Source organism: Pelophylax lessonae, assembly GCF_965119305.1.
Source record: "Pelophylax lessonae genome assembly, chromosome: 8".
NCBI lineage: Eukaryota > Metazoa > Chordata > Amphibia > Anura > Ranidae > Pelophylax > Pelophylax lessonae.
Genome location: NC_138775.1, coordinates 289,194,170 through 289,221,829, shown reverse-complemented (window position 1 = coordinate 289,221,829; position 27,660 = coordinate 289,194,170).

Below are 27,660 nucleotides of genomic sequence, written 5' to 3'. Positions count from 1 at the left end.
ACAATTTATTTGTTTGTTTCATATTTTCTTTTTATTGGAAAGATTTGGTATAGCAGCTTTTATTATACAGAGACTTTATTTTCGTATGCGCTGATTTACAAATGACATTATACACATTTTTTTGAGCTTTATGAAACCTGCCATCTACTGTTCTGGCAGTGGTAATTTTTTTAAAAGTAACGAGTAACTATGCAGCACAAAAAAAAAATACTTGAGTAGAAGTATCGAAATCATCGAAAAAATGTAGTGAAGTAAAAGTAGAAGTAGGAGAAAAAAATTCTACTCTAGGAAAGTACAGATACCGCATTTTGGTACTTAAGTACAGTACTTAAGTAGTTCTACTTCGTTACTATACATCTCTGGTTAGGGCTAGGGTTAGGGTTAGGGTTAGGGTTAGGGCTAGGGTTAGGGTCAGGGCCAGGGCTAAGGTTAGGGTTATTTTTAGTGCTTAGGGTTATACGGTTAGGGTTACAGGCGTAGGGGTAGGGTTACTAACTCTAACCCTAAGTATCTCACCGTAACCCTAACCCTAGCCCCTAACACTAAACCTAACCCTAACCCTTAAAGCCCAGTTCCTGTCCCATTTTGGTCGGTTCTGGTCTGTTTGCGGTTGTTTGCGGTGCGTTAAACGGGGAGTTTGGTCTGTCTCTGTGAAGCGGGCGTAACCCTTACACTACCTGATCGATACAACATCATACCTGATCATATTCACACACTGGATGTTTTAAAGCACGTTATTCCAAACAATTTAGGAATGTTAGGTGATTTATGCCCTTTATGGAATAAAACCCGACTCTGCGTCAACTACGTAATTTTCCATGGGAGTTTTGCCATGGATCCCCCTCCGGCATGCCACAGTCCAGGTGTTTGTCCCCTTGAAACAACTTTTCCATTACTATTGTGGCCAGAAAGAGTCCCTGTGGGTTTTAAAATTCGCCTGCCTATTAAAGTCTATGGCGGTTCGCAATGTTCGCCGGTTTGCGAACATTCGCGAACAGCGAATTTTATGTTCGCGACATCGCTAGTAGGGGGTAGAATGAAGAGACGGTGCTCAGAGGTGGGTAGGCGGTGGAACCAAGAGACAGTGCTCAGAGGTGTGTAGGGGGTGAATGAAGAGACGGTGCTCAGAGGTAGGTAGGGGGGGAACCTAGAGATGGTGCTCAGAGGTGGGTAGGGGGGGAACCAAGAGACGGTGCTCAGAGGTGGGTAGGGGGGGAACCAAGAGACAGTGCTCAGAGGTAGGTAGGGGGGGAACCTAGAGATGGTGCTCAGAGGTAAGTAGGGGGTGAAGACAAGGGGTGACTCTATTTTCTGAGACAGAAAATCCCCGCCCTGAACCCTGTACAACACCCCCTCCCCCATATAATAACATTGGGTTGACATACCTAAATCTATTTACAATGACATCCATACAGTCCCGGAGTGATTGACGAATATATCTCAGCGACTGCAAAGAGAATAGATATAATCACTGATACTGATTTCTAAGGACAACATTTGAAGACCTAGAATTTATAAATTATAAAATCTGATTAAAGTGTAAGTCCAGCCTAACTTTTCTGTGTGAAGAGAGCATAGAAAGATTAGTTTAGGAAAAAAAAAAATATTTTTGAAAAAAAAAAGAAGAATTAGAACATCTGTAGGGTTTTCACTTATCTCTAGGATGATTGGGAAATTTCCCCCCACTTCCTGTCTAGGTAAGCCGTAGTCGGCAAGACAGGAAGTGAGGGGAAATCTCCAACATCAGTACCGGCAAAAAATGTAAACACATTTCTGGTAGAGTAGGGGAAGAATAGAACCCCTGTAATATTTTTGCGGTCCTAAGCCTCAGACGATGTCAGATGTGACAAAACCTGTAGGGCGGAGCTTATGCACATGACGTCATCATGCACATTGGTACCAGGAAGTGGCCCATCTGACTCTCTGGACCAGTATATTGAAAAAACACATATTTTTTTTTCAACATTGTGAGCTTTTAAACTTTTTTAACCACTTGACCTCCAGAATATTTACCCCACTTCATGACCAGGTAATTTTTTTGCGTTACTTTAACTGACAATTGCTTGGTCATGCAATGCTGTACCCCCAAAAAATTTCCTTTTTTCCCACAAATAGTTTTCTTTTGCTGATATTTGATTACCACTGCACTTTTTTTTTTTATTTTGTGCACTATAAACAAAAATAGACCAAAAATTAAAAAAAATAAATAAATAAAACATAATTTTTTACTTTCTGCAAATTTCTTCATAAATTTAGGCCAATGTGTATTCTTTTTTTTTTTTTTTTTTTTCAATATGTATTCTACTTCATGTCTTTGGTAAAAAAAAAAAAAAAAAAAAGCGTATATTGACTGGTTTGCACAAACTATGCTATATATGCCGGAATATTTTTATTTTTTTATACTAGTAATGGCGGCGATCAGCGGCTTATAGCGGGACTGCGATATTGCGGCGGACACTCTGACACTGAGGGGTTTATTTACTAAAGCCAGAGAGGGCAAAATTTGTTACAATTCTGCAGAGAAACCAATCAGCTTCCAGGTTTTATTGCTAAAGCCTAATTAAACAAGCTGAGGTTAAAAACTGATTGGTTTCTCTGTAGAATTGTGACTAATTTTTCCCTCTCTAGCTTTAGTAAATAACTCCTTACATAACACTTTTGACACTTTATGGGAACCAGCGGGGACTCCGATGCACGGCGCAGGTGGCTCTGATTGCCGCCTGATATCCGCGATCACTCCCCGCTAAGAGAGAAGAACGGTCAGCTGACCGTTCTTCTCTCTGGAATGATCACAGAGCTCCTGTGAGCCTTCTATATAGGATCACTGGTCTCTATGATCATTTCTCAAGCCACGCCCCCCCCCCCCCCCAGTTAGAATCACTCCCCTAGGCTCACATTTAACCCCTTGATCACCCACAGTGTTAACCCCTTCCCTGCCAGTGTCATTATTACAGTAACAGTGCATATTTTTAGCAGTGATTACAATTCGTGAGGAGATCTCCACTGTACAGATATCTCCCTCAACCTACAGTCCTTCTCCTCCTTCACAATCAATACTTCCCTTGTTTAACCCATCCTCTTGAGAGTATATTGACATAACTTTTTACTAACCTAACCTCCTGCCCCCTGGACCCTGTTCCTCCTTCAATACTACGGTCACCCTCTGGCTTTATCCTTCACTCTTTACCTCATATCGTCAACCTCTCCCTTTCTACTGGAATCTTCCCTAAACCTCTAAAATATGCAATATTCACTCCCATACCAAAAAAAGGCCTCACTGGACCCCACCAATTTTAGCAACCCTAGACCCATCTCCAAACTCCTTTTTGCCTCCAAACTCCTTAAACGTCTAGTCTATACACGGACCCTCGGACACCGCTGCGGGTGCTGACATGAACCCTCGGCGTCTCTTCTGGGTTCGGCGGCTCCGGTGCTGTGATTGGCCGGAGCCGCGATGACGTCACTCCCGCGCATGCGCGAGAGTCATTTTCTGGCAAGCTCCTGGCAAGGAAAGCTGAAGGTCCGCCAGAACTTCAGAGCGCATGCGCCGTTCACGTGAGCGGCTGCATGCACTGCAAATATCTCCTAAACCGTGCTGGTTTAGGAGATATTAATTGTACCTACAGGTAGGCCTTATTATAGGCTTACCTGTAGTTAAAAGTGGCAAAAAGCGGTATACTACCGCTTTAAAACTCACAAATTACTTACTAACAGCTAAAATCAATGGTCAATATTTCATAATCTTACTCTTGGACCTCTCCGCTGCCTTTGATACAGTTGGACAACCCCTCCTCCTTAAAAAACCTGATTTGCTTGGTCTCCGTGGCTGCTCTCTCCATTGATTATAATCTTACTGCACCTTCAGTGTTACTTACAACTCAACTTCCTCCTCTCCTACTCCTCTTACGGTTGGGGTCCCCCAAGGTCTGTCCTTGGACCTCTCTTATTCTCGATCTACACCTCCTCCCTGGGTCAGCTGATAGCCTCTCAGGGCTTCTAGAACCATTTCTATACTGATGACAACCACATCTATCTCTCTAACCCTCAGCTCACCCCATCAGTCTCCTCACGCATCCCTGATTAACTAACAGACATATCAGCCTGGATGTCACTCCACTTCCTCAAACTCAATCTATCTAAAACTAAGCTCATAATTTTTTCTCTCCCACGTGCCCCTTCCCCTGACTTCTCTGTCAAGATCAATGGCACAATAGTCTGTCCCCATATGCCAGGGTAACCCTGGACTCTGAACTGTCCTTTTAGGCCCACATCCAATCCCTGCCCAAATCATGCTGTCTTAACATCCTAAACATCTCCAGAATACGCCCTTTTCTAACCAATGACACCACCAAGCTTCAATTTTACTCCCTGGTTATCTCTCGTCTTGACTACTACAACTCCATCCTCATTGAATTACATAGACTATCCCCCTTCAGTCTATAATGAATGCTGCTGCAAGACTCATCCACCTTACCAACCGTTCAGTGTCCTCCACTCGTAGGGTTCAATATTGAGTTGGCCCACCCTTGACTGGCCTGCACAGAGTCCTGACCTCAACCCTTTGGAGACTGTGAGCTAGGCCTTCTTGTCTAACATCAGTGCTCGACCTCACAAATGTGCTTCTGGAAGAATGGTCAAACATTCCCATAGACACACTCCTAAACCTTGTGGACAGCCTTCCCAGAAGAGTTGAAGCTGTTATAGCTGCAAAGGGTGGGCCAACTCAATATTGAACCCTACGAACTAAGACTGGGATGCCTTTAAAGTTCATGTGCGTTTACAGGCAAGCGTCCCAATACTTTTGACAATATAGTGTATATTGAACACACGGTGGTGGGTCTCAAGGTGTTTTTCACGTTTGGAAAATGATTGATTTCAGAAAAGACTCTTAGGCTGGCCATACTTGTTCAATTTTCTTGTACAATTTTCTGTTAGATTTACCAAAATTCATATAATATGAGGTCAAAACTAAACAACACTTTCAATTGTATCCTATAAGGCAGGACGTTGTACTACATAGTTGAAGGTAAAAATCTTAAAAAAATTGTACAGAAAATTATATAATGTATGGCCAGCCTTACAGAGAGGACTTTATTTGGGACTATCAATTTTAATTTACACAATTTTTGGATTCACTTTTAATACATTTGTTATTTACTATGTTTTTATTTACGTGTTCCACTTGTGATTATGTGTATGAGTGACCTAATATACTTCTATTCAAGATTGTTAACAACATTATTTAGGCAATAAAAATAAAACTTAAAATTTGTGAATGTCAAAAAACTCCAAATAATATTTAGGGCCAAAACCCATTATACTCACATCTTCCCTAACCGATTTTTCAAGTTGTTTGTATTTTTCAGATGAACGATTCTTATATTCTACTGTGAAAGGAGTATCCATTTTTACATGAAAAGAGTAAACATAGGTAGGTTTAGTGTTTGTGGATGTAAGTACTGCTGTAGTTGTTGGTATTGTAGTTGTGGAAAGTTGTACTGTTGTTGTAGGTGGGACAGTTGTAGTTGGTTGCTCTGTAGTTGTAGGTGGGGCAGTTGTAGTTGCTACTTCTGTAGTTGTAGGTGGGGCAGTTGTAGTTGGTTCTCCTGTAGTTGTAGGTGGGGCAGTTGTAGTTGCTACTGCTGTAGTTGTAGGTGGGGCCGTTGTAGTTGCTACTGCTGTAGTTGTAGGTGGGGCAGTTGTAGTTGGTACTACTGTAGTTGTAGATGGGGCAGTTGTAGTTGCTACTTCTGTAGTTGTAGGTGGGACAGTTGTAGTTGGTACTTCCGTAGTTGTAGGTGCTACAGTTGTAGTTGGTAGTCCTGTAGTTGTAGGTGGGGCAGTTGTAGTTGCTACTTCTGTAGTTGTAGGTGGGGCAGTCGTAGTTGGTACCTCTGTAGTTGTAGGTGCTACAGTTGTAGTTGCTACTTCTGTAGTTGTAGGTGGGGCAGTCGTAGTTGGTACCTCTGTAGTTGTAGGTGCTACAGTTGTAGTTGGTACTTCTGTAGTTGTAGGTGGGGCAGTTGTAGTTGCTACTTCTGTAGTTGTAGTTGGTGCAGTTGTAGTTGGTTCTTCTGTAGTTGTAGGTGGGGCAGTTGTAGTTGGTACTTCTGTAGTTGTAGGTGCTGCAGTTGTAGTTGGTACTTCTGTAGTTGTAGGTGCTGCAGTTGTAGTTGCTACTTCTGTAGTTGTAGGTGGGGCAGTTGTAGTTGGTACTTCTGTAGTTGTAGGTGCTACAGTTGTAGTTGGTACTTCTGTAGTTGTAGGTGCTACAGTTGTAGTTGGTACTTCTGTAGTTGTAGGTGCTACAGTTGTAGTTGGTACTTCTATAGTTGTAGGTGGGGCAGTTGTAGTTGGTACTTCTGTAGTTGTAGGTGGGACAGTTGTAGTTGGTACTTCTGTAGTTGTAGGTGCTACAGTTGTAGTTGGTACTTCTGTAGTTGTAGGTGGGGCAGTTGTAGTTGCTACTTCTGTAGTTGTAGGTGGGGCAGTTGTAGTTGCTACTTCTGTAGTTGTAGGTGCTGCAGTTGTAGTTGCTACTTCTGTAGTTGTAGGTGGGGCAGTTGTAGTTGCTACTTCTGTAGTTGTAGGTGGGGCAGTTGTAGTTGCTACTTCTGTAGTTGTAGGTGCTACAGTTGTAGTTGCTACTTCTGTAGTTGTAGGTGGGGCAGTTGTAGTTGGTTCTTCTGTAGTTGTAGGTGGGACAGTTGTAGTTGGTACTTCTGTAGTTGTAGGTGCTACAGTTGTAGTTGATACTTCTGTAGTTGTAGGTGGGGCAGTTGTAGTTGGTTCTTCTGTAGTTGTAGGTGGGACAGTTGTAGTTGGTACTTCTGTAGTTGTAGGTGCTACAGTTGTAGTTGCTACTTCTGTAGATGTAGGTGCTGCAGTTGTAGTTGGTAGCTCTGTAGATGTAGGTGGGGCAGTTGTAGTTGGTACTTCTGTAGTTGTAGGTGGGACAGTTGTAGTTGGTTCTTCTGTAGTTGTAGGTGGGACAGTTGTAGTTGGTACTGCTGTAGTTGTGGGTGCTGGAAGAACCAGGAAATAAAATATAAGTAGATTAAACTTAAGCTTTACCTGGAGGTATACCTATCCACAGAAGATTTCTTACTGTGATGTGGCCCCACATGCTCCGCACCACCGATTGTGATTGGCTTTGTGTGTGTGGTGATGTGGGTTAAACATGCCTTCTACTGCGCATTTCTGCAACACATAGGAATGAAGCTGACCTTTGGGGGTCCTTTTTATCATGTGAATAAATGGTAACGACCCCGTATTTTGTACAATAATAATTTACTTTTTCTTGCTAAACATAAACGTTATTTATCGAATTTTCCTTAAGAGCCGGTTCACACTGGGGCGACTTGTCAGGCGACTTGGTCGCCTGCCATAGATTAGCACAGGACCTGTTCTAATAGGAGCGACACAAGTCGCTCCGACTTAGAAAAAGGGTCCTGTACTACTTTGGGGCGACCTGGAGCGACCTGCATTGACTTCAATGATATGAAGTCCGTGCATGTCGCTCCGAGGTCGCGGTGCGCGCTGTGTGACTTCACAGGTCGCCCCGGCAAGTCGGATCGCCTCAGTGTGAACCGGCTCTTATAGTTTTACTTACCTGGAGTTGTGGTGTTATCATAAATGATAGGGGTGCCCCCTATGGTGCCATTTTCTCGCGAATTCCTATCAAAGACTCCCTGTACTTCTGCGTCACTTTCATTGTTATCCGGGAATATTGCAGAATTGTTGGCAATGGTGGAACCATTCCTATAGGGAAAACACAGATATATCTCAGCGTTGTGCCTTCCAGGGCCGCTACAGCTCTCCTGATGGGGTCCCCCCAACCATGCCTACACCTCCCAAATATCGCCTACCTATGAATGCTCGCTCCTCCCGACTGACACCCACACATCAAGGCATTTTGACATTTACATAGCTCTTCCCAGAAGCCAGGAGGAGCAGTACTGAGGCAGGGTGGTGTGATGTTGCCAGGAAGCTATGTACAGCCCCCTACTGGGCCCTCCCACCAGCCACAATCAATCTGCATTGCATAGAGTATCACAGAATCCCACTGATGATGTCACCGGGGCCACCTAAAAGAAGGTGTGTAATGAAAACAGAAATGTTTTATTTAAAAATGCCATTAGTATCTTGATGTGGGGTGGGGTGGGGTGGGGGTGGGGTGTGTAACAGAACCGCCACCCACACTGTGTTTGTGGGCTTCCATCAGTATACGGCTTCCTTTAGTCTTGAACATAGATATCAAATATTCCAGCCGCCCCCATACAAAGCTAGCTGACACCGTAGCTTGTATAACTTTTGGAACCTTCTCCTTTATTGAACATTCTCACACAGTTTATATACAGCATGGACCTCCCCCTGCCGATCAAATTACCCCACCAGTTCAGGGGTTTCCTGATTACATTATCAAATGCAGATGAAATTGTATACAGAAATAGAATTAACCTGAACTAATTATCTAGCCATCTGGACAGAAACAATATGGGAGTTCATTAACATTTCAAAATGGGACAGACAGGCTTAACAGAATCCACATCACACCTCAATACACAGACAATAGGAAGAGCCTGTCTCTGATATTGAAGTTCAATACACACTATCATAAGTGTAAACACAGAACCCATTTGAAGCAATCCAAACCATATGCTCAGTGTCTCAGCTTTCACTCCCACAGGGTGGAAGTGGGATGGGGGGGACCAGGGATGGCAAAATATAGGTTAATTAATCTTCAGCTTTCAATGTCTGGTTGGAGGCCAAGTGCTGCAATTTAGGGAGGCCTTACCCAGACCCCTGTGCACCACCCATCCCCCATATAATAGCATTGAGTTGACTTACCTGAAGTTATTTACAATGACATCCAAACATTTTGGCTTTGATTGACGAATATATCTCAGCGACTGCAAGGAGAATATATATAATCACTGATACTGATTTCTAATGACAACATTTCAAGACCTATGACGTATCCACCTGCTGACCAGGCCTGTTCTGGAACTTTTTGTTTAAAAGTTTAAATCAGTATTTTTTTCTAAAAATGAACTTAGAACCCCCCCAAACATCATTTTTTTTTTTTTTTTCAGCAGAGACCCTAGAGAAGGAAGTGGTGATTGTTGCAATATTTTATGTCACACTGAATTTGGGTAGCGTTCTTTCAAATGCAATTTTTGGGAAAAAAATACAATTTAATGAATTTGTATTTTAATGCGAAAAAACACCATAGATAACCCAATTTTGGATGAGGTTATGCCGGGTAAATATATACCTAACATGTCATGCTTTAAAATTGCGCACACTCATGGAATGGCGACAAACTATGATACTTTAAAATCTCCATAGGCAACTCTTTAAAAAATTTTTTTACAGGTTACCAGTTTAGAGTTACAGAGGACGTCTAGCGTTGGAATTATTACTCTCACTCTAACATTTGAACACTGTTTACATATGGTTGCGTATTTGGACTGACTGTGGAAAATTTTGCATCTTATTTGGAAATCAAGGTCCCAGAGTCTGGAGGAGTGGAGAGGCACAGAATCCAAGTTGCATGAGGTCCAGTGTGAAGTTTCCACAGTACGTGATGATTTGGGGAGCCGTGTCATCTGCTGGTGTTGGTCCGCTGTGTTTTATCAATTCCAAAGTCAGCTCAGCCCTCTAGCAGGAAATTCTAGAGCACTTCATGCTTCCCTCTGCTGACCAGCTTTATGGAGATGCTGATTTCATTTTCCAGCAGGACTTGGCACCGCCCACACTGCCAAACCTACCAATACCTGTTCACATGATCATGGTATCACTGTGCTTGATTGGCCAGCAGACTCTCCTGACCTAAACACCATAGAGAATCTGTGGGGGATTGTTAAGAGGAAAATGAGAGACACCAGACCCAACAATGCAGATGAGCTGAAGGCCGCTATCAAAGCAACCTGGGCTTCCATAACACCTCAGCAGTGCCACAGGCTGATCGCCTCCATGCCACGCTGCATTGATGCAGTAATTCATGCAAAAGGAGCCCCGACCAAGTATTGAGTACATACTACACTGTAGGTTATTTTTATTATTGGTCTTATGTAATATTCTAATTTTCTGAGATACTGAATGTTGGGGTGTCACTCGCTGTAAGCCACAATCATCAAAATTTAAATAAAGAAAGGCTTGAAATCTATCACTCTGTGTGTAACGCATCTATATAAAATATGAGTTTCACTTTTTGAATTTAATTACTTAAATAAATTAACTTTTTGATGATATTTAAATTTTTTGAGATGCACCCGTATATGTTGCGGTTTGGAAGTGATAGCTTCAGCCATAACTCCGGTATTTTTCTTTTAGCCGGTGGCTGGCTTTCTCATGAAAGTGGTTCAAGCGGCCCATTAGCTGCTGAATTGCTTTGCAAACGCCAGGAGGGAACGTCCCCCCCCCACCCCTCCTGCCGCTCGCGGGTGTTTCTAATGCTTACTGTTTTTACTGGTGCGACTGAGAAACGGTCCAATGGTGCGGCCAGCTGGTTACAGAGGCGAACAGAGACCAGGCGCTCTCTGATTGCCTCTATGGCCTTGGAAGACTGGAACAACGTCATGAAGTCATGACTTCCCTTATAGTCTAGGGCAGTGATGGCGAACCTTGGCACCCCAGATGTTTTGGAACTACATTTCCCATGATGCTCAACTATACTGCAGAGTGCATGAGCCTCATGGGAAATATAGTTCCAAAACATCTGCGGTGCCAAGGTCTTCATCACTGGTCTAGAGTCTGGGGGTGGAAGTAAATTTTTTTTTTTTTTAAAACAAAAGATCAGACTTTTTTTTTTTTGATCTTTTTCTTTTGAAGGTAAAGGAGAGATTTGCGGTCTTATAGACCCCAGATCTCTCCATAAAGAGGACCTGTCATCCTTATTTCTATTACAAGAGATGTTTACATTCCTTGTAAATGGAATAAAAGTGATACAAAAATAATAAATAAATGGACAGAGTAAGAATGAAAAATAAAATAAATAAGAAATAAAAAATGTAAAGCACCCCTATCCCTTCATGCTCGCGCACAGAAGTAAACACATACTCAGGTCGTGCACGCATATGTAAGCAGTGCACATGTGAGGTAACACCGCAAAGGTTATAGCAAGAGCAATAATTCTAATGCTGGACCTCCTCTGTAACTCTAACTCTAAGGTAACCTGTAAAAATCTTTAAATCGTCCCCTGCGTATATTTTTAAGTACGTTCGTTTGTCGCCATTCCACAAGCATGTGCAATTATAAAAATTGACATGTTAGGTATCTATTTACTTTGTGTAACAGCATCTTTCATATTTCACAAAAAAATTGGGTTATATTTGCGTTTTGTGTTTTTTAACCATTTTAAGACCAGAAGATTTTCCTGCTTCATGACCAGGCCCTATTTTGCAATTCGGCACTGCGTTACGTTAACGGACAATTGTGCAGTCGAGTGAAACTGTACCCAAATAAAATTGACATCATTTTTTTTCCCACAAACAGAGCTTTCTTTTGGTGGTATTTGATCACCTGTGCGATTTTTATTTTTTGCGCTATAAACAAAAAAAGAGCGACAATTCTGAAAAAAACAATATTTTTCACATCCTGCTATATAACATTCTTTAAACAAAAAATGTAAAAATCAAAATTTTTTAACATTTTTGGCCAATTTATTCTGTTACATATTTTTGGTAAAAAAAAAAATCGCAATAAGCGTATTTTGATTGGTTTGCGCAAAAGTTATTGTGTCTACAAGCTGGGGTTTGTTTTGATCCTATAGCAGAGTAGTAGTTTTTTGCCTCCGTCCCTGTGTATCTAGAAGGGGGATTTTTGTTTGATGCCTCAAGTCAAAAAAGAGGGGGTGGGACTTTTACGGGCAAGTGAGTTTATACACGATTTTGTAAAAAATAGTCAAGATTTATTTATACAATATTGTTTACAATAATACATATATCCAGTGCATATGTGTTTTGGGTTATAGACCCAAATGGTGTTTAAAAGAAAGGAAAGTTTTGGAGAATATCCGTGACATAGGTGAAAGAGTGACTTTTATTTTGGACGTTGCTCTCTGTTTTTTCAGGCGTGTTGCTTGAAAAAGTTTCACAGAGATCCAACTGTGAGTCCAAAGCGCATTTCCGACGCGTTTCGGCTATAGGGTAGCCTTTTTCAAGGGCTTTGGGTTATCACTATTCTGTAAAGATAGTGATAGATGTTGTTTAAGTCTTTTGTATTTTAATAAAGTATTTTTTACTTAGTATTTGTTAATTCATATATATACATACTTTTTCTGTTTATTTCTGTGAGCCTCCTTTTGCCTGGATGGATTCGCAGCAGGAACCACTATGGTGCAGTCTGAGGGATATATATATATATATATATATGCGTTATATATTGTTTGGTATATATTGTATTAGGTTTGGAGGTAAGTATATGACTTACTGTATTGTTGTCTTCCAATTTTGAAGTTGGAATGTGGGAGGTAGTATCCTATTCTTATGATGAATGGGTCTGAGAATACATACATGTAATGTTAATATTTGATGATTGTGCGGGGTAGTGGAATAGGTTTTTTGTTAATTTCTTGGGTGGGGTACTTACAATAGAAGTAACTTTTCCCCTTTTAGTTGATAGTTTTTTGAAGGTTTTTTCTTATAGTATTAGGTTTTTCTGAAAGATATTCCAGGTTATTTTGTTAGAATGTCTCTACACACGTACACTCGTATGTGCACACATGTGCATACATGCATGCATGCACACGTATGCACGAATATACCGGTGTGAGCGTGTACACTTACTCTTATATCGTAGGTATGTAGTAAAGGAGACCTTTTTCCTCCCGCACAATCATTAGTATGTGGTAGTCACAGTTATTGTGTAGACTTACTGTTGGTGAAAAGTTATATATAAAGTAAATAATATATATACACATGGAGTCCAGTGAGCTAAAAAGTGCTGATTTTATTATTCAAGTGACTTGTAGTATTTCCAGTGGATGATGGGTCATCCTTAAAGGACTTACTGTTTAGTGGTTGCTTCCTCGTGCTGCCATTCAGTCTCTCCAGTCCCTTCAGTGTGAGGGGATCGTGGAGAGACGTTGGTTCCCCGGCCTTATAAAGCCTGTCGCGCAGGCGCCGTGGGTCCCGCACGTACTCGGCTAGATTACGCAATTGGCGCGGTCCGGGTTACTGCGCATGCGCCCGAAGGTGCGCGCGCATCCCGAGGTCCGTCATTGCGTATTGGCCGCCGACACGGAGAGGAGGAACCAAGATCCCTGGGAGGGGGATCTTGATGGGGAAGATGGTATGTCCCGGTGTTCCATCTTAACCCCTGGTTATCCAGGGGCTTACCGTGCCGGGTGCGATTTTATCCAGGCTAATATGAGGTTCAAGCAAATAACACAGAATAATCATATAGTTAAAGGAAATCAAACATTGATATCACATAATAGGTCATATATACGCAAGTAATAAAGCAAAAAGAATAAATGGAAAAAACTTAGTTTTAACAGCAGTTTCAAGAGTATAATTCTCTGGTTTATATGGGGGCGATCAGGCTTGGGGTATATTCTGGGAAGAGGGAGGGGAAAGGGGAGGGAGGAATAATAATGGTAAAAAATAATAAATAATAAGAAATAAAAAAATAAAAAAATAATAAAAAAAAAATAATAATAAATAAATAAAAAATAATAGTAAAATAAAGTAAATGAAATAAGGGGAGAAGGTAAAGGGGAGGGGGGGGGGGAAGAGGGTGGTGAGGGAGTTTTATTTAGTTTTGATGAACCTGGATAGGGGGTTTCATCATGGTAAAGTATCTCTATGGAGTAGTATCCTGTTGGGGGGAAATCACATTGTTTTTTAGTTAGCAGAACTATGTACAAGAATTTTGGTGAATGGATGAGAATACTTCCTTTTTAGGAAAGATGGATATCTATTGTCACATTCAGTCAGTTTTTCCCGAGGCGAAACCCTCAAGGAAGGGACGGAAACTTACAATCTCGTTTAGGCCTGGTGGTTTGGTTGCCTTTAAATGTTGTATCCATCTTGTTTCTATTTGGAGGAGTCTTTTGTTCCAGTCTCCTCCCCTGTGTGGAATATGTATTCTCTCAAGAGCAATAAATGTCACTTTGGGCATTTTGTAGCCGTGTTGGTATATTACGTGTCTCCCCAAAGGGAGATAGGGGTTGCATAACTCCATACTGTTTATATGTTTGTTTATTCTCTTTCCCATCTCTTGTTTGGTTTTGCCAATGTAATATGATCCACATTCGCAGCGCATGAGGTATATTACTCCTCTAGTCCTACAATTAACGAAGTGTTTGGGTCTGAATTCTTCACCGTTGGGAAGTATTGTATCAGTACATTTTTGGATGACCTTACATTGGGCACAACTTCCACAAGGGAATTTGCCTTTGGCTTTACAGGGGTCTTTCCTGCTTCCCTCTTTATATTCGCTATGCGTGAGGTTCTGTTGTAGAGAGCCAGCTTTTCGGTATGTGATCCTTGGGGTGTCTGGTATAAGATGTTTTAATGTAGGATCTTCTTTAAGTATAGGCCAGTGTTTTTGTAGTATCCTTTTGATCTTTGGATATTCATTAGTATATCTCATTATAATCCTGGTATTGTCACTTTCCTTCGTGGTTTTTTTCTCTTTCTTTTTGAATAGGATTTCTTGTCTTGATTGTATATTGACCTTATTGTAAGCTTTTCTGAGGGTACTTTTTGTGTATCCCCTTTGGATGAGTCTTTCAGTTAAAAGTCTTGCTTCCTGTTGGAAGTCTTGATCAGCTTTACAGTTTCTTTTAAGTCTCAGGTATTGGCTATATGGAATAGCTCTTTTAAGGGGTGTGGGGTGAAAGCTGGAGGCATGTAGAATAGTATTTCCTGCAGTCTCTTTCCTGTAAAGTGTTGTCTGTATTTGGCCAATTTCATCTTTTATTATCCAGGTATCCAGAAATGCTACATTTGTATTACTATAATTTGACGTAAAAAACATGTTATGATTGTTGGTATTCATTTTATTTAGGCATCCTTTTATTTGTTCTTCTGGTCCATCCCATACGATCAGGATATCGTCCAGATATCTTTGCCATAATAGTATATGGTCGGTATACATACGGTTTTCTTCATTGTTTAGGAATTCTCTTTCCCAATCTCCCAGGTATATGTTGGCGTAGGATGGGGCACAACTTGTGCCCATCGCTACGCCACATGTCTGCAAATAGTAATTACCATCAAAGGTGAAGTAATTATGATTAAGAATGTATTCCAACATCCGGGTGATGAATTCATTAAATTTAGTTTCACGGTCACTTCTTTGACTTAGTGTTTTTTTAATAATATCTATTCCTTTTTTATGTGGGATATTATTATACAGCGATTCTACGTCAACTGTAATAAGGAATGCTGTTAACTTCGTTAATTGTAGGACTAGAGGAGTAATATACCTCATGCGCTGTGAATGTGGATCATATTACATTGGCAAAACCAAACAAGAGATGGGAAAGAGAATAAACAAACATATAAACAGTATGGAGTTATGCAACCCCTATCTCCCTTTGGGGAGACACGTAATATACCAACACGGCTACAAAATGCCCAAAGTGACATTTATTGCTCTTGAGAGAATACATATTCCACACAGGGGAGGAGACTGGAACAAAAGACTCCTCCAAATAGAAACAAGATGGATACAACATTTAAAGGCAACCAAACCACCAGGCCTAAACGAGATTGTAAGTTTCTGTCCCTTCTTGAGGGTTTCGCCTCGGGAAAAACTGACTGAATGTGACAATAGATATCCATCTTTCCTAAAAAGGAAGTATTCTCATCCATTCACCAAAATTCTTGTACATAGTTCTGCTAACTAAAAAACAATGTGACATCCACCCCACAGGATACTACTCCATAGAGATACTTTACCATGATGAAACCCCCTATCCAGGTTCATCAAAACTAAATAAAACTCCCTCACCACCCTCTTCCCCCCCCTCCCCTTTACCTTCTCCCCTTATTTCATTTACTTTATTTTACTATTATTTTTTATTTATTTATTATTATTTTTTTTTTATTATTTTTTTATTTTTTTATTTCTTATTATTTATTATTTTTTACCATTATTATTCCTCCCTCCCCTTTCCCCTCCCTCTTCCCAGAATATACCCCAAGCCTGATCGCCCCCATATAAACCAGAGAATTATACTCTTGAAACTGCTGTTAAAACTAAGTTTTTTCCATTTATTCTTTTTGCTTTATTACTTGCGTATATATGACCTATTATGTGATATCAATGTTTGATTTCCTTTAACTATATGATTATTCTGTGTTATTTGCTTGAACCTCATATTAGCCTGGATAAAATCGCACCCGGCACGGTAAGCCCCTGGACAACCAGGGGTTAAGATGGAACACCGGGACATACCATCTTCCCCATCAAGATCCCCCTCCCAGGGATCTTGGTTCCTCCTCTCCGTGTTGGCGGCCAATACGCAATGACGGACCTCGGGATGCGCGCGCACCTTCGGGCGCATGCGCAGTAACCCGGACCGCGCCAATTGCGTAATCTAGCCGAGTACGTGCGGGACCCACGGCGCCTGCGCGACAGGCTTTATAAGGCCGGGGAACCAACGTCTCTCCACGATCCCCTCACACTGAAGGGACTGGAGAGACTGAATGGCAGCACGAGGAAGCAACCACTAAACAGTAAGTCCTTTAAGGATGACCCATCATCCACTGGAAATACTACAAGTCACTTGAATAATAAAATCAGCACTTTTTAGCTCACTGGACTCCATGTGTATATATATTATTTACTTTATATATAACTTTTCACCAACAGTAAGTCTACACAATAACTGTGACTACCACATACTAATGATTGTGCGGGAGGAAAAAGGTCTCCTTTACTACATACCTACGATATAAGAGTAAGTGTACACGCTCACACCGGTATATTCGTGCATACGTGTGCATGCATGCATGTATGCACATGTGTGCACATACGAGTGTACGTGTGTAGAGACATTCTAACAAAATAACCTGGAATATCTTTCAGAAAAACCTAATACTATAAGAAAAAACCTTCAAAAAACTATCAACTAAAAGGGGAAAAGTTACTTCTATTGTAAGTACCCCACCCAAGAAATTAACAAAAAACCTATTCCACTACCCCGCACAATCATCAAATATTAACATTACATGTATGTATTCTCAGACCCATTCAACATAAGAATAGGATACTACCTCCCACATTCCAACTTCAAAATTGGAAGACAACAATACAGTAAGTCATATACTTACCTCCAAACCTAATACAATATATACCAAACAATATATAACGCATATATATATATATATATATCCCTCAGACTGCACCATAGTGGTTCCTGCTGCGAATCCATCCAGGCAAAAGGAGGCTCACAGAAATAAACAGAAAAAGTATGTATATATATGAATTAACAAATACTAAGTAAAAAATACTTTATTAAAATACAAAAGACTTAAACAACATCTATCACTATCTTTACAGAATAGTGATAACCCAAAGCCCTTGAAAAAGGCTACCCTATAGCCGAAACGCGTCGGAAATGCGCTTTGGACTCACAGTTGGATCTCTGTGAAACTTTTTCAAGCAACATGCCTGAAAAAACAGAGAGCAACGTCCAAAATAAAAGTCACTCTTTCACCTATGTCACGGATATTCTCCAAAACTTTCCTTTCTTTTAAACACCATTTGGGTCTATAACCCAAAACACATATGCACTGGATATATGTATTATTGTAAACAATATTGTATAAATAAATCTTGACTATTTTTTACAAAATCGTGTATAAACTCACTTGCCCGTAAAAGTCCCACCCCCTCTTTTTTGACTTGAGGCATCAAAAAAAAATCCCCCTTGTGTCTACAAGCTAGGGGTAAGATTTATGTCATTTCTATTGTTTTTTTTTTTTTTTACTAGTAAAAATTTTTTGCGATTTTTTTGCACGACTGCAACATTGCGGCGGACAGACTGGACCCCTAACTGATATTTTTGACACTTTTGGGGGTACCAGTGACATTACTACAGTAATCAGTGCTAAAAATATACACTGTTACTGTAATAATGCCATTGGCAGGGAAGGGGTTAATACTATTGGTGATCAAGGGGTTAAATGTAAGCCTAGGGGAGTGAGTCTAACTGTGGGGGGGGGGGGGCGTTGGGCTTGTGAGATGATCACAGTGACATGTGATCCTATATAGCAGGATCACATGACCTCTGTTTTTATTCCAGAGAGAAGAACGGTCAGTTGTGTTTACATCAGCCGTCCGTCCTTCTTTGTCAGCGGGGAGAGATCGAGGGTGTCAGGCGGCAATCTGAGCCACCTGACACACGCACTGGCTCCCCGGCTGACGAGCGGGGGCGGGAGCGCACCGCCGACGACGCACGCTCGCCCCCTAACCTCCTGAGAACGAGCGACGTAGAGCTACGTCACTTTGCCCAGTGCCGCAGCAAAAAGTAAATCTGCGACGGGCGATCGTCAAGTGGTTAATTAATTAATATTGCATTTGAAATACTGCTGCGCAAATACCGTGTGACATAAAAAATTGCAACAATCACACCATCTTATTCCCTAGGGTCTCTGCTAAATATATATATATAGTTTGGGGTTATAAGTATTTTCTAGCAAAAATACTGATTTAAACTTGTAAACAGAAAAGGTTTGGTCTTCAAGTGGTTTAAAGGAATCTGGTACTGAGAGAAATATGGCTGCCATTGCTAACCCTGAAAATGAAATTGTAAAAATGCTCTGTCCTTGGCTGTTATGTCAATATTTTGAGTGACTGACACAGAATATCAAAATTAAGTCAGAACACCTTTTCTGTGCTTTTAGCGATTTCAAGTATAACATTAGCCAAAGAACTGTCATTTTAAGGAGTCAGCAATCACAGTCCACACGTGTCCCCCAATGACTGACTTTCTTTAAAAATAAATTATAATTTTTCTTTGTCTTTTTAATTTACTTTTTTTATCGGGTTTAAACATTTAAAAAATGTAAATTTGTCTATTATTTTATCAATACAAATTTTTTATTATTTTACAAATAAGTATTTAGTAAAGGATACTTTTATAACAACAGTTTGCATCACACTCACTGTGGGTGAAACACAGGGCCTGCACGCTTGTTGGCTGCCTGTATCTAGCTGAAAACCCAGATAGGTACTACTGTATTTTTACTAGGAGAGAAGGAGGGGTGTCTCCCTCCTCTGAGACATTCAGCTATGTGTATGAGTAACCTAATGTACTTCTATTTAAGACTGTTTACATCATAGGCTATTTAGACATATCAAATGAAAATGAAAATTCATAAATGTCAAGAGACTCTAAATAATATTTAGGGTCAAAAACCATTCTTATACTCACATCTTCTCTAACTGATTTTTCAAGTTGTTGGTATTTTTCAGATGAAGGATTCTTATATTCTTCTATAAAAGGTGTATTCAATTTTACATGAAAAAATGTACTATAGTTTTTCGGTTCAGTGTTTGTGGGGGTAAGTGCTGCTGTAGTTGTTGGTTTTGTAGTTGTGGAACCTTCTACTGTAGTTGTAGGTGCTACAGTTGTAGTTATTACTTCTGTAGTTGTAGGTGCTGCAGTTGTAGTTTGTTCTTCTGTAGTTGTAGTTGGTACTTCTGTAGATGTAGGTGCTATAGTTGTAGTTGGTTCTTCTGTAGTTGTAGGCGGGGTAGTTGTAGTTGGTTCTTCTGTAGTTGTAGGTGGGGCAGTTGTAGTTGGTTCTTCTGTAGTTGTAGGTGGGGCAGTTGTAGTTGGTTCTTCTGTAGTTGTAGGTGGGGCAGTTGTAGTTGGTTCTTCTGTAGTTGTAGGTGGGGCAGTTTTAATTGGTTCTTCTGTAGTTGTAGGTGGGGCAGTTGTAGTTGGTACTTCTGTAGTTGTAGGTGGGGCAGTTGTAGTTGGTTCTTCTGTAGTTGTAGGTGGGGCAGTTGTAGTTGGTTCTTCTGTAGTTGTAGGTGCTACAGTTGTAGTTGGTTCTTCTGTAGATGTAGGTGGTGCAGTTGTAGTTGGTTCTTCTGTAGTTGTAGGTGGGGCAGTTGTAGTTGGTTCTTCTGTAGTTGTAGGTGGGGCAGTTTTAATTGGTTCTTCTGTAGTTGTAGGTGGGGCAGTTGTAGTTGGTAGCTCTGTAGTTGTAGGTGGGGCAGTTGTAGTTGGTTCTTCTGTAGTTGTAGGAGGGACAGTTGTAGTTGGTTCTTCTGTAGTTGTAGATGCTGTAGTTGTAGTTGGTTCTTCTGTAGTTGTAGGTGCTGCCGTTGTAGTAGATTCTTCTGTAGTTGTAGGTGGGGCAGTTGTAGTTGATTCTTCTGTAGTTGTAGATGCTGTAGTTGTAGTTGTTTCTTCTGTAGTTGTAGGTGGTGCAGTTGTAGTTGGTTCTTCTGTAGTTGTAGGTGGTGAAGTTGTAGTTGGTTCTTCCGTAGTTGTAGGTGGGGCAGTTGTAGTTGGTTCTTCTGTAGTTGTAGGTGGTGAAGTTGTAGTTGGTTCTTCCGTAGTTGTAGGTGGGGCAGTTGTAGTTGGTTCTTCTGTAGTTGTAGATGCTGTAGTTGTAGTTGGTTCTTCCGTAGTTGTAGGTGGTGCAGTTGTAGTTGGTTCTTCTGTAGTTGTAGATGCTGTAGTTGTAGTTGGTACTTCTGTAGTTGTAGGTGGGGCAGTTGTAGTTGTTTCTTCTGTAGTTGTAGGTGGGGCAGTTGTAGTTGGTTCTTCTGTAGTTGTAGATGCTGTAGTTGTAGTTGGTTCTTCTGTAGTTGTAGGTGGTGCAGTTGTAGTCGGCACTGCTGTAGTTGTAAATGCTGTAGTTGTAGTTGGTTCTTCTGTAGTTATAGGTGGGACAGTTGTAGTTGGTACTTCTGTAGTTGTAGGTGCTACAGTTGTAGTTGGTTCTTCTGTAGTTGTAGGTGCGTCAGTTGTAGTTGGTTCTTCTGTAGTTGTAGGTGCGGCAGTTGTAGTTGGTTCTTCTGTAGTTGTAGGTGCGGCAGTTGTAGTTGGTTCTTCTGTAGTTGTAGGTGCGGCAGTTGTAGTTGGTTCTTCTGTAGTTGTGGGTGTTGCCATTGATGCTGCTGTAGTTGTACTTTGTGTAGTTGTAGTCTTAATGGGTACTACTGTAGTTGTGGGTGCTGGAGAAACCAGGAAAGACAAAATATAAGTAGATTAAATGTATGTTTTTAACTGGAGGTATACCTATCCATAGCTAATCCATTGTGATCTGGCCTCGCATGCACCGCACCACCGACTGGGCATTACTGTGTATTGTGGTGATACATGTTTTACTGCACATTATTGCAACGCATGGAGGTTGATTTACCAAAAAATAGTGTGTAAAATCTGGTTCAGCTCTGCATAGAAACCAATCAGCTTCCAGGTTTCAATCCAACAAGCTGAAGTTTTAGCCCTCGTTCACATGGGAGGCGGGTTTAAAACCGTGTGAGTTGGGGAGTGATTTGAGAGACATCTGTACAGGTTCATGCACATAGGTCTATTGAAATTGCCCCTGAAGTCACCAAAAGTAGCGCAGGAACTACTTTTGGAAATCTATTTAGATGGTGCCGTTGCCGGCAATATGCTGCGATTTGACATGCGATTTGACATGTCAAATCGCCCCGATGTGAACGGGGGCAGAAGCTGATTGGCTACTGTGCACAGCTGCACCAAATTTTACACTCCCAAATTTTAGTAAATCAACTCCCTATTGGTAAATCTGGTCTTCAGGGGGCTCAGCCTTTAATAAATGTTGATTTCCTGGAATCAAAATATTTTGTATAATAAAAGTTTAGATTTCCTGCTACTTATAAATTTTATAAAATGATAATTTCTTCATGGTTTCACCTACCTGGAGTTGTTGTGTTTTCAGAGATGACTCTGATGCCCCCTATGGTGCCATTTTCTCGTGCATTCTGATTAAAAGTCTCCTGTACTTGCTCACCACTACGACTGTTATTCGCGTATTCTGCTGAAGTGTTGGCGATGGTGGAACCTTTCCTGTAGAGAAAACACAGAAATATCCCAACTTAGCTGTCTCCTTCCTGGTCAGATCTGCCACCCACACAGACATATTCCTCTCTCTATATACCCAGTACTGTTGGGGTTATTTACTAAAATTGCATGGTGCTCTGCATAGAAACCAATCCGACTCCAGGATTTATTGTCAAAGCCTAATTGAACAAGCTGAAGTTAGAAGCTGGCTGGTTACCATGCACAGCTGCACCAGATTCTGAGTGCTAAAATTTTAGTAAATCTCCCCCTATGCATGATGTGCAAACAGACAAACAGACCCTGCACATTGACCCTCTTTAAAAATGTATGTATAGACAGTAATTGTTAATCAACCTAATCAAGTGGAAGCAAACCCTTGTTTTCAGCCAAGGAAGCTGCCATCTTGTCCTCTGTTTAATCTTAAACTGCCATGGTGTTACACATGTGATCAGTTATGACACCAATATACAGTGCACTGTGAAAGTATTCGGCCCCCTTGAACTTTTCGACCTTTTGCCACATTTCAGGCTTCAAACATAAAGATATAAAACTGTAATTTTTTGTGAAGAATCAACAACAAGTGGGACACAATCATGAAGTGGAACGAAATGTATTGGATATTTTAAACTTTTTTAACAAATAAAAAACTGAAAAATCGGGCGTGCAAAATTACTCAGCCCCCTTAAGTTAATACTTTGTAGCGCCACCTTTTGCTGCGATTACAGCTGTAAGTCGCTTGGGGTATGTCTCTATCAGTTTTGCACATCGAGAGACTGAAATTTTTGCCCATTCCTCCTTGCAAAACAGCTCGAGCTCAGTGAGGTTGGATGGAGAGCGTTTGTGAACAGCAATTTTCAGTTCTTTCCACAGATTCTCGATTGGATTCAGGTCTGGACTTTGACTTGGCCATTCTAACACCTGGATATGTTTATTTGTGAACCATTCCATTGTAGATTTTGCTTTATGTTTTGGATCATTGTCTTGTTGGAAGACAAATCTCCGTCCCAGTCTCAGGTCTTTTGCAGACTCCATCAGGTTTTCTTCCAGAATGGTCCTGTATTTGGCTCCATCCATCTTCCCATCAATTTTAACCATCTTCCCTGTCCCTGCTGAAGAAAAGCAGGCCCAAACCATGATGCTGCCACCACCATGTTTGACAGTGGGGATGGTGTGTTCAGGGTGATGAGCTGTGTTGCTTTTACGCCAAACATAACGTTTTGCATTGTTGCCAAAAAGTTTGATTTTGGTTTCATCTGACCAGAGCACCTTCTTCCACATGTTTGGTGTCTCCCAGGTGGCTTGTGGCAAACTTTAAACGACACTTTTTATGGATATCTTAATGGATATCTCTCTGCGCTTTAAACTGACCTCTGAGACTATCACAGTGCAGGTGCATTTATACGGAGACTTGATTACACACAGGTGGATTCTATTTATCATCATTAGTCATTTAGGTCAACATTGGATCATTCAGAGATCCTCACTGAACTTCTGGAGAGAGTTTGCTGCACTGAAAGTAAAGGGGCTGAATAATTTTGCACGCCCAATTTTTCAGTTTTTTATTTGTTAACAAAGTTTGAAATATCCAATAAATTTCGTTCCACTTCATGATTGTGTCCCACTTGTTGATTCTTCACAAAAAATTACAGTTTTATATCTTTATATTTGAAGCCTGAAATGTGGCAAAAGGTTGCAAAGTTCAAGGGGGCCAAATATTGCAAGGCACTGTATATATATATATATATATATATATATATACAATATATATATACAATATATATATATATATATATATATATATATATACAGCATATATATACAATATATATATATATATATATATATATATATATCAGTGTTAATTTTGGCAGCAAATTTCAATTCAGTTTTAGTCTTCGTCTTAGGACTAAAATGGCATTTTAGTTTTAGTCCCATTTTAGTCTTCTGCAAGTGTTTTAGTTTTAGTCGTATTTAGTTGACTAAAACGTCCTACATTTTAGTCATCTATAATGGAATGGGTGTAGTTCAATTGTAATTTGTAAAGCATTATTTAAGCATTTCTCTACAATTTCCAAACTCATTATATACTACTGCTGGTCCTCGAGTGAAAAATCGAATAAGTTATTATTTATGGTATTAAGCTTTGAGCATGCACCAGTGTTAATTTTGGCATCAAATTTTGATTTAGTTTTAGTTATAGTCTTTTGACTAAAATGCCATTTTAGTTTTAGACGTATTTTTGTCTTAAGACTAAAATGCCATTTTAGTTTTAGTCGTATTTTAGTCATCTGAATTGTTTTAATTTTAGTGGTATTTTAGTGGACTAAAATTGTGTTAATTTAGTCGACGAAAACGTTTTAGTCGGTTTTAGTCTACGAAATGATATATATATTTTTTTTACAGCAGCTGCTGTATTGACAAAGTAGCTCCCGGCTTTCAAGTTAAGAGCCTGGAATTTCTGCCATTTGGAAGGGGGGACATGTCAGTGGAGCAAAGGGACTAGACATGTGACACACGCCCCATGTACTTTGATTATTTATTATTATTTCAGGTACTTATATAGCGCTGTCAATTTATGCAGCGCTTTACATATACATTACACATTCACATCAGTCCCTGCCCTCAAGGAGCGTACAATCTAAGGTCCCTAACTCACATACATGCCCAGTAGGGCCAATTTTTTTTTTTATACAGGATCCAATTAACCTACCAGTATGTCTTTGATGAAGTTTTTAGGGCCTGCACGCCCAGTGTCCCGACCCCAACTTGTTCAAGCCATAAAAAGTTGTATACACTGGAAGGTTTACCCTTAGTCCCGGTTCACACTGCCACGACTTGTCAAGCGACTTGGTTCGCCTGACAAGTCGCGCTCCATTCTGTGCAATGGAACCGTTCTAATCAGAGCGACTCAAGTCGCTCCGACTTAGAAAAAGGTTCCTGCACTACTTTGGGGGCGACTTGCATTGACTTTTATTAGAGAAGTCGTTTGCAAGCCGCGATGAAGTCGCGCTGCGCGGGGCGGCTTCAAAGTCGGGGACACTTTGAGTCGCCCCAGTGTGAACCGGCTCTTAGCTCTTTGTTCTGGTGGCAACTCAAATTGTAGGATTTCCTATCACTGTCTGTTTCATTGATAATGGCCAACAGGAGAAATAGGGATTCAAATTTAATGTTAATAATATCCCCATGAAATGAAAGTGGTTATAAATGATCACCTTGTAAAACAAAACATTCAATTTGAAATAGAAATTAAAGGCAAAACATTTGTGTATAGATTAACCACTTGCCGACCGGTCACGTTGACCGTACTGCGGCAAAGTGGTTCGACTCCCCCCCCCCCCCCTGTAGGCGGCGCTCACGCGCGGCCGGAGGCTCGCTCCCGCTGTTTTCAGTCACAGCGGGAGTCGGGCCAGGGGAGGATCGCCGCCGCTCTTCCCCGATCGTCGGGGAATCGAGTCTGGAGATCCGCCTGCCTGTGTAAACAGAGCGGGCGGATCTCCTAAGTGACAGACAGTGACAGATTGCAGGGTTCAGCATAGCTCAACATGCGATCTGTCCCTGTGTCACTCAGTCACCTCCCCCCACACACGTTAGTAAGCACCAGGCATACATTAACCCCTCCCTCTCCAATAAAAATTAACCCCTTCCCTGCCAGTGTCAATTTTACAGTAACAGTGCATATCTATAGCACTGATTACTGCAGTAATGTCACTGGTAACCCCAAAAGTGTCAAAAATGTCAGTCAAGGGTCCGATCTGTCCGCCGCAATGTCGCAGTCCCGCAAAAAAAAAATCACAGTTCGCCGCCATTACTCGTTAAAAAAAAACACCAAAAATGACTGAAATCTTTCCTTTTGTTAGTAAACGCAATAACTTTTGCGCAAACCGATCAAAATACGCTTATTGTGATTTTTTTTTACCAAACATAGGTAGCAGAAAACAAATTGGCCAAAAATTTAAAAAAATTTTGATTTTTACATTTTTTGGGGGGGAATTTCATATAAAAAAATGTTAAAAATATTGTTATTTTTTCAAAATAAACGCTCTTTTTTTGTTTATAGCGCAAAAAGTAAAAATCGTTCAGGTGATCAAATACCAACAAAAGAAAGCTCTGTTTGTGGGAAAAAAAGGACGTAAATTTTGTTTGGGTATGGCGTCGCACAATTGTCAGTTAAAACCACACAGCACCAAATCGCAAAAAGTGACACAGACGTAAGACAGCAAAATCCTCCGGTGGTAAAGTGGTTAAAAAAAAAAAAAAGCATTATAAATATATTTTTTCCTCTTTTTTTTATAACTGATCACCTTCCCTCTGTTCTCAGCTGCTGGGGGGAGGAGAAAACAGCAGGACACTAAGCTTCCAAGTGAAAGGCTGTGCAGGGGCGGGGAAGGGGGGGGGGCGTGTCAGGACAGGTCTGGTTATTAGAGGAGAGCAGGCAGAGTTCCCAGCACAGCTAGAGAACTGACCACAGCATGCTCTCTTGCTTAGCGTGGTAATTTTTTATTAGGAAAGCAGAGGGACTGGCAGGAACAGTGGTGGCTGGCGATAAAAAATTGTTGGGGGGTGCAAACTCCTCCAGGTCCTTACCTGCAAACAGAACCTCCATCCTGAACTGTCACAGCTTCCGTGTTCCACCTTCAGCCTCCTGATTGGCCCGGACGTGAAACCGGAAGTGACGCGAAAGTGAATTTCGATTCGCTAAATTCAAAAGTTGTTAAACATTGACGGACCTAATAGACTTTCTATTAGTCCGGCGCCCCGCAGTGCACTGCACACACATAGAACAATTTATTTTTAAATAAATCATAATAAGAATAAACATTTTTTTAACTTTAAGCTGGTAAAAAATGTTAGTCATATTATCATTTATTAAAAAATAAATCTATTGATCGCTTCCCTATTGGTCAAAACTTGAGGGGGGGGGGCGGCACCTGCGCCCCTTATGGACTTGCCACCACTGGGCAGGAACACCAGGATTTCACACAAAGGAAGCAATACAAAGAGAACAGGAGACTTTCTCATACAAGTACATGGTACAGCAGCCACATATCAGCAGGGCAGCCATAAGAAATTTTGGTCCCCCTTACACAGCTTTAGGCCTGGGCCCCTCTGGGCCTGACAATCATTATTCCCCAGGGCCCGCCCTCTGGCCATCCCACTGAATCTGCCCGCTGGCCATCCCACCGAGTCCTTCAGTGCACCCACTTTTATTTTAACACTCTTATAACTTAATAAATGAAAATGAATTAAATCCAGCTAAAAACATCTCCATATATTCAGCAAAGAGACATCCCAATCCAGCAAAGAGACATCACAATCCAGCAAAGAGACATCCCAATTCAACAAAGAGATGACCTCATATATTCAGCAAAGTGACAGCCCAATCCAGCAAAGAGACATACCAATCCAGCAAAGAGACATCCCAATTCAGCAAAGAGATGACCTCACATATTCAGCAAAGAGACATACCAATTCAGCAAAGAGATGACCTCACATATTCAGCAAAGAGACATCCCAATCCAGCAAAGAGACATACCAATCCAGCAAAGAGACATCCCAATTCAGCAAAGAGATGACCTCACATATTCAGCAAAGAGACATCCCAATTCAGCAAAGAGATGACCTCACATATTCAGCAAAGAGACATCCCA